Below are 8,689 nucleotides of genomic sequence, written 5' to 3'. Positions count from 1 at the left end.
TGACAGGCTGGCTGATGTTCTCCAAGTGCGCACTGGCAGGCTGGCTGATGTTCTCCAAGCACGCGCTGCCAGCCTGGCTGATGTTCTCCAAGCGCGCGCTGCCAGCCTGGCTGATGTTCTCCAAGTGCGCGCTGGCAGGCTGGCTGATGTTCTCCAAGTGCGCGCTGGCAGGCTGGCTGATGTTCTCCAAGCGCGCACTGCCAGCCTGGCTGATGTTCTCCAAGTGCGCGCTGCCAGCCTGGCTGATGTTCTCCAAGTGCGCGCTGGCAGCCTGGCTGATGTTCTCCAAGTGCGCACTGGCAGGCTGGCTGATGTTCTCCAAGTGCGCACTGGCAGCCTGGCTGATGTTCTCCAAGTGCGCACTGCCTTTCTGGACGACGATCCTCTTCACCTCCACTCTAATGGGAGGGGTGGCAATACTCCAATCCAGGGCCCCTGGTGGTGTGGTGGTGGACACACTGAACTCTGGGCTCGGTGGGGGATTCTGAGGTTCTCTGCTTTTCTTCCAGGATCCCCAAGTCCCCTGGGTTGTACGGAGTGTTCTGTTGGAGTCAGAGGATATGGGACTTACTTTTATTGTTCGGCCACCGATGGTAAGTTTCATATTTAAGATGCGGTAAGTGCCCATGATGTTATTAAATTTTCTTCCCATCAGGGATGATTCTATTTCCTCCTGTTCATACCCCAGTGTCCTCATTATTTGAGTTACCTGGGGGTCTAAGTGAGTACAGGATGGTTCGATGTAGGGTGTCATTTCCTCTGCCTCCCCCGTATTCACCCAAACGTCTTTCATTATTACTCCGAGGGTGGGTCTTCGGCCGGGGTCGATGTCAATCATGGTCTTCAACAGTGTGTGGCACGGTACAGATAGAAAAGACGGAATAGAAAAGTCCCCGCTCAAGATGTGCTCCCTGAGTTGTTCTAAGGTTTTGCCCACAAATGGACGTAGTCCAGTCAGCATGTTATAGAGCACGACCCCCATACTCCACACGTCCACCTTCGGGCCTTCATAAGCTTCTAGCTTGAACAATTCTGGGGCCTTATAGTTGGGAGTGCCACAGAACGTGGTGAGTTTTTCATCCTTAAACACACCACTAAGCCCGAAGTCAGCCAGCTTTATGTTCAATCCCATGTCCAGCAGGATGTTTTCCGGTTTTATGTCCCGGTGGACGATATGTTTCTGGTGACAATAGTGCACAGCCGACAGCAGCTGCTGGAATGGGGCTCGTGCTGCCTCCTCCGATAAAGGACCCCACCTCTTTAGGTGTTGATATAAAGTGCCTGAGTACGCATACTCCATAAATATGTATACCTGGTGAAAAAAAAAATGGCAGAGGCTTAGACGGACGTGTTGGTGCTTTGTCCCGGAGAAGATAAGGGCGAGCAGCTGAAACGGGTAACAATCAGCCCGATCAAGCTAAGGAGGCTCAGGTGAGAGACAGTCTGCAGCCAGGAAAGACAGAGAACTCCTAAAAAATGGGGATGGTTAGAGATTGAGGCTGAAACCTCCCCCTGGGCGCCAGCGCAGCGGCGAGACCTCGCCGTCTTGAGTAGCTGTTTCCACATCCAGAGATCGGCTACTAACCCGGAGGCAACGACTCTAAAGCAGCGCGACTGCAAGAGCCCAGAGGAGACCTGCATCCCTCCACGGAAAGGTTAGACTTACCCCAAAGGTGCGGTTTGCAATTCAGGTTGGAGCGAGGAATGCGCGCGCGGGCGCAGGGGGAAATCTGCGCCCCCCAAAATCCGCGCCCATAGAGGCCAGCGTGACCCGCAAGTGGGGAGGGCTCCCGCAGGGCTGCTGGCAGAAGGTAACACTATAAATAAGCCCATAGTTGGACTGGATGCAAAAGGGCTGCCTCAGAGTTTCCCTGATAGCCGGCTACTTGGCGCCAGGGGCTTGAGCGCGCGCAGAGACTCCGAGCAGTTCTGGAGGGTGCAACCTTGCGAGTTCGCACAGCTTCCCAGGCTCTTGTTTACACACTTACTCTTACTTCTGTGAGTTTGATTGTTGACCCCAGTGCATGTGATTGCCCAGTTGGGGTCACTAGCAGAGCTTGTAGGGGAAGATTGTTTTTGGGGAGCCTGGGAAACAGAGCTGGGAGTGGCGCTTGGGGAACCAGCTCTGGGCGGAGCTGGTTCAGGTACAATAGAGAGCTCCTGGTCAGAGAGAACTTATAGCCTCGGAGGTCAATCCAGACACACTGCCACCCAGAGGCAGAGCCACGAACTGACTCTTCTGTAAATACAGATAAGGCAATAAGGGGATTTTACGGCCGGCCTTAAAATCAGGACTGTGGCTTACAACACGGAGGAACAGTGTATCAGAGGGAAATTCAACATTCTCCTGAATTCCGGGCGTGCCAATAAGAAGAGTAGAAGATCTGAAGCACCTGCATTACTGCACATTTTTATTTTTATTTTTTTTAATTACTTTTTCACCTTTTAACTAAGAAAACATTTTTTCTTTTTTTCTTTTTTCTTTTTCTCCATCACCTGATTTTTCCCTTTCAGCTACTACATTTTTATTTTTAACTAGTATTATTGCCGCTACCATTTTACCATTTTTTAAAGTGTCATTTTATTTTGTCTTTATTTTATTTTGGGACTAATGTTCTCCATTCTATTTTCATCGTTCCTTTAGCAACATTTTTCTCTACCTCAATTTGCCTCTGTGCTAAACAATCTTCCCCACTTTTTCCCTTTTGCTGTCCTGTTTCTCTTACCCTACTCCAGCTTTAGATTTTCCCTATCCTTTTTACCCCGTCAAAATTTCACCCTACTTATATATCCTACGTCCAATCCACTGTTCTAAATCCTTATACACCTTTCCCTCATCTTCCTTCACTATCCAATTTTTTATTTTTTATTTATTTTATTTATTTATTTATTTATTTATTTCTTCTTCTTCTTCTTCTTTTCTCTCTCTATTGTTTTATTGTTGTTTGCTTGATTGACGAGTATATTGGGGTTTTTTTTTTCTTAGGATTGTTTGTGAGGTTAGACTGCTTATTCTTTTTATTTTCCTGCCCCTCCCTCACCCCCCCGCCCGGTTATTTCTGTGCTTCTGTTTTCCCTTGCGTCGCTTGATATTATTGGTTGTTTGTAGTTTGTATTCATCTCCAGGAATCTGTTGCTGTAATTTGTTGGTATTAGTGGCGGATCTATAGGAGTTTTCTCCTCATATAAATAGTCTCTTCCCCTTTTATACTTCATTCTCTTTTCTCTCTTACTTTTTTTTTCCTCCTCTTTTTTCCCCTCCCTTTTTCAAATTTCATTTTTGCACTCCTTTTTTCTTTCTTTCTTTTTTCTCTTCTACCTTTTTCTCTTCTTTCCCCCCTATCTCCTAACTCTCTTAGCTCGGGTGGCCACCTTTATTTGGGGTTAGTAATATCGTAAATACAATAGTGTTCAGTGCCTGGTACGTTGTGCCTTGTTGTGTTGTATTTTGTGCCTTTAAATCAACGCAGCAGATTCAAGCAACAGCGGCCTCCTGATCACCACACGCTCTGCCTGGGGAACAGTTGCTGTGTGTGAAGCCTGCCTGGGGAACAGTTGCTGTGTGTGAAGCCTCCCTCCACCAGCCAGAAGAGCCACCACAGCTGTGAACAGAGCCGCTGCTACCACAACCGCCCAAGGAGCAACCACAGCCCGAGGAGCCACTGCCACCCAGGGTCCAGCCACTGAACGACTCAACAACTAGTCATGTCAGTGAGATCAAACATGGGTAGACAAAGAAACCCCCAAAGGAAAGAAAAGGAGGACTCGCCAGAAAAGCAGCTAAGTGAGACAAGGAGGACTCGCCAGAAAAGCAGCTAAGTGAGACAGAGATATGCAACATGACGGAAAAAGAAGCAAGAAGAAACAGATGAAAAACTCAACTACTTATGCAAGAAGCTAGAAGAAACAGATGAAAAAATCAACAACTTAAGTAAGTCCCAAGAAGAAATGAAGAGCGACATAGCTGAAGCGGAGGACCGAATTAGTGAATTAGAAGACAAGGAAGCAAAACACACTCAAACTGTACTGCAGAAGACAAGGAAGCAAAACACACTCAAACTGTACTGCAAATGGAGAAAAAAAATAAGACAGGAGGAGAGCCTAAGGGAGCTTTGGGACAACATGAAACGAAACAACATACGAATAATAGGGGTGCCAGAACAACAGAAAGATGAACATGGATTAGAAAACCTATTCGAAGAAATAATATCAGAAAACTTCCCTGAGGTGGGGAAGAAAAAAGTCACACAAGCCCAGAGAGTCCCAAACAAGGTGAACCCGAAAAGACCCACACCAAGACACATCATAATTACCATGGCAAATGTTCAGGATAAAGAGAGAATCTTACAGGCTGCAAGAGAGAGACGGAAAGTAACATACGAGGGATCTCCCATTAGATTATCAAATGATTTCTCAACAGAAACACATCAGGCCAGAAAAGAATGGACGGAAATCTACAAAGTGATGCAAAGCAAAGGACTGAATCCAAGAATACTCTATCCAGCAAGGCTATCATTCAAAATTGAAGGGGAAATAAGAAGCTTCACAGACAAAAAAGGGCTAAGGGAGTTTATCACCACCAAGCCAGCCATGCAAGAAATGCTAAAGGGACTGGTGTAAAAAGAAGAAATATCAAGCTCAGAAAGAAAACAGCCACACACAAAAAAAGAAATGGCTACAAACAAGTACCTTTCAATAATAACTTTAAATGTAAATGGACTAAATGCTCCAACCAAAAGACATCGAGTGGCTGAATGGATAAAAAAACATGACCCATACTGCTGTCTACAAGAGACCCACCTCATTAGAAGGGACTCACACAGACTGAAAGTGAAGGGATGGAAAAATATCTTTCACGCAAATGGAAAAGAAAAGAAAGCTGGGGTAGCAATACTTATATCGGACAAAATACATCTCAAAGTGAAGGCCATAACCAGAGATAAGGAAGGCCACTTCATAATACTAAAGGGATCAATACAACAAGAAGATATAACCCTGGTAAACATATATGCACCCAATGCAGGAGCACCCACATACATAAGAAAACTTCTGGAAGATATCAGGGGAGAGATCGACAACAATACAATCATAGTAGGGGACTTTAATACACCACTGACATCACTGGATAAATCCGCTAGACAAAAACTCAGCAAAGAAACAGCAATCCTAAATGACTCACTAGATCAGATGGACTTAATTGACATCTTCAGAACACTTCACCCCACAGCTGCGGAATATACATTCCTCTCAGGTGCTCATGGGACATATTCAAAAATAGACCACATATTGGGTCACAAGCAAAGTCTCCACAAATTCAAGAAGATTGAAATCATAAAAAGCATCTTCTCAGACCACGATGGCATAATGTTAGAAATAAACTACAATAAAAACAACCCAAAATACTCAAACACTTGGAAGCTGAATAGCATGTTATTAAATATTGATTGGGTTACCAATGACATCAAAGAAGAAATTAAAAACATCCTGGACACTAATGACAATGAAAACACAACAATCCAAAACCTCTGGGACACAATGAAAGCAGTCCTGAGAGGAAAGTTTATAGCTCTACAGGCCTATCTCAAAAAACAAGAAAAAATGGTAGTTAATCATCTAACTCTACAACTCAAAGAATTAGAAAGAGAGCAACAAGAAAACCCCAGAGTGAGCAGAAGGAAGGAGATAATAAAGATCAGAGCAGAAATCAATGAAATAGAGACCAAAAAAACAATACAGAAAATCAATGAAACCAAGAGCTGGTTCTTTGAAAGGATAAACAAGATTGACAAACCCCTAGCCAGGCTCACCAAGAAGCAAAGAGAGAGGTCCCAAATAAACCACATCAGAAACGATAGAGGCGAAATAACAACAGACCCCACAGAAATACAAATGATTGTTAAACAATACTACGGGCAACTCTACTCCAACAAACTAGACAACCTGGAGGAAATGGACAAATTCCTAGAAAAATACAACATTCCAAAACTCAATCAGGAAGAATCTAAAAATCTCAATAGGCCAATAACTATGGAAGAAATTGAAGCAGTTATCAAAAAGCTTCCAGCAAACAAAAGCCCAGGACCGGACGGCTTCTCAGGGGAGTTTTACCAAACTTTCAAGGAAGAACTAAAACCTATCCTCCTCAGACTACTACAAAAAGTTCAAGAGGAAGGAACACTTCCAAACACATTCTATGAAGCTAGCATCACCCTAATTCCAAAACCAGGTAAAGACAACACAATGAAAGAGAATTACAGGCCAATATCCCTCATGAACATAGATGCCAAAATCCTCAACAAAATCTTAGCAAATCGGATCCAGCAGTACATCAGAAGGATCATACACCATGACCAAGTAGGATTTATCCCAGGGATGCAAGGATGGTACAACATCCGTAAATCAATAAACGTGATACATCACATAAACAAATTGAAAGAAAAAAACCACATGGTCATATCAATTGATGCAGAAAAAGCATTCGACAAAATCCAACACCCATTTTTGATAAAAACTCTCAGCATGGTGGGAATAGAAGGATCATACCTCAACATAATAAAAGCCATATATGACAGGCCCACAGCCAACATCATACTCAATGGACAAAAACTAACACCATTTCCCCTAAGAACGGGAACAAGACAGGGATGCCCACTCTCGCCACTCCTGTTCAACATAGTACTGGAAGTATTAGCCATTGCAATTAGGCAAGAAGAAGAAATAAAAGGCATCCAAATTGGAAAAGAAGAAGTAAAACTGTCCTTATTTGCAGATGACATGATATTATACATACAAAACCCTAGAGACTCCATCAAAAAGCTACTAGACTTAATACATGAATTTGGCAATGTAGCAGGATACAAAATTAACCCCAAGAAATCTGAGGCATTTCTATACACCAACAGTGAACTTTCAGAAAGAGAGATTAGAAAAACAATCCCATTTACCATCGCACCAAAAAAATTAAGATACCTAGGAATAAACTTAACTAAAGAGGTTAAAGACCTCTACTCAGAAAACTACAGGACGTTGAAAAAAGAGATAGAGGAAGACATAAACAGATGGAAGAACATACCATGTTCTTGGATTGGTAGAATCAACATCATTAAAATGTCCATACTACCCAAAGCAATCTATAAATTCAACGCACTTCCCATTAAAATACCAATGGCCTTCTTCAAAGATCTAGAACAAACTCTCCAAAAATTCATCTGGAATAAAAAAAGACCCCAAATAGCTGCAGCGATCCTGAGAAAGAACAAAGTAGGTGGGATCTCAATGCCAGATATCAAGCTGTATTACAAAGCCACTGTTCTCAAAACTGCCTGGTACTGGCACAAGAACAGACATATAGATCAGTGGAATAGAATAGAGAGTCCAGAAATTAGCCCGAACCAATATGCTCAATTGATTTTTGACAAAGGAGGCATGAACATCAGCCAAGATAGTCTCTTCAATAAATGGTGTTGGGAAAATTGGACAGATATATGCAAGAAAATGAAACTAGACCACCAACTTACACCATACACAAGAATAAACTCAAAATGGATAAAGGACCCTAAAAATTCTAGAAGAATACAAAGGCAACAAAATCTCAGACATATGCCAAAACAATTTCTTCACTGATACAGCTCCTAGGGCAGTTGAAACTAAAGAGAAACTGAACAAATGGGACTACATCAAAATAAAAAGCTTCTCACAGCAAAAGAAACCATCAACAAAACAACAAGAAAACCCACCTAAACATATTTGCCAACGTCATATCTGATAAGGGCTTAATCTCCAAAATTTATAGGGAACTCATACAACTTAACAAAAAGAAGATAAACAATCCAATCAAAAAATGGGCAAAGGATCTAAATAGACACCTTTCAAAAGAGGACATTCAGAAAGCCAAGAGACATATGAAAACATGCTCAAAGTCACTAATCATCCGAGAGATGCAAATCAAAACAACAATGAGGTACCATCTCACACCTGTCAGAATGGCCATCATCAACAAATCAACAAACGACAAGTGCTGGAGAGGATGTGGAGAAAAAGGAACACTTGTGCACTGCTGGTGGGAATGCAGACTGGTGCAGCCACTATGGAAGGCAGTATGGAGGTTCCTCAAAAAATTGGAAATGGAACTCCCATTTGACCCTGTGATCCCACTTCTAGGAATATATCCCAAGAAACCAGAAACACCAATCAGAAAGGATATATGCACCCAGATGTTCATAGCAGCACAATTCACCATAGCTAAGATCTGGAAACAGCCTAAGTGCCCATCAGTAGATGAATGGATTAGAAAACTGTGGTACATCTACACGATGGAATACTATGCTGCTGTTAAAAAGAAGGAACTCTTACCATTTGCAAAGCATGGATGGAACTGGAGAGCATTATGCTAAGTGAAACAAGCCAGTCAATGAAGGAAAAATACCACATGATCTCACTCTTTCGTGGATAATTAAGACCATTACAAACTTTCGAACAATAATAAATACAGTGGCAGAGCTGCCTCAAACTGATTGTCGAACTGCAGTGGGAAGGCCAGGGAGGGTTGGGGGACAGGAGGGAGGGGAGTAAGAGATCAACCGAAGGACTTGTATGCATCCACATAACCATAACTAATGGACATAAGACACTGGGGGGTAAGGGAGGGCAGGGGCTTGTCCAGGGTGGGGGGTGAAAAAAGGACACTTAT

General features: G+C 43.0%; 1 pseudogene; it reads right to left on the bottom strand.

Moving 5' to 3' along the window:
• Window positions 1-271: 271 nt before the first annotated feature.
• LOC111824338 lies at window positions 272-1,300 on the bottom strand (annotated as a pseudogene).
• Between the last annotated feature and the right edge of the window lie 7,389 nt (window positions 1,301-8,689).

The sequence above is a fragment of the Myotis lucifugus genome, unplaced genomic scaffold, assembly GCF_000147115.1.
Source record: "Myotis lucifugus unplaced genomic scaffold, Myoluc2.0 scaffold_1213, whole genome shotgun sequence".
Classification (NCBI taxonomy): Eukaryota; Metazoa; Chordata; class Mammalia; order Chiroptera; family Vespertilionidae; genus Myotis; species Myotis lucifugus.
This window is presented reverse-complemented; position numbering and strand designations above follow the sequence as displayed.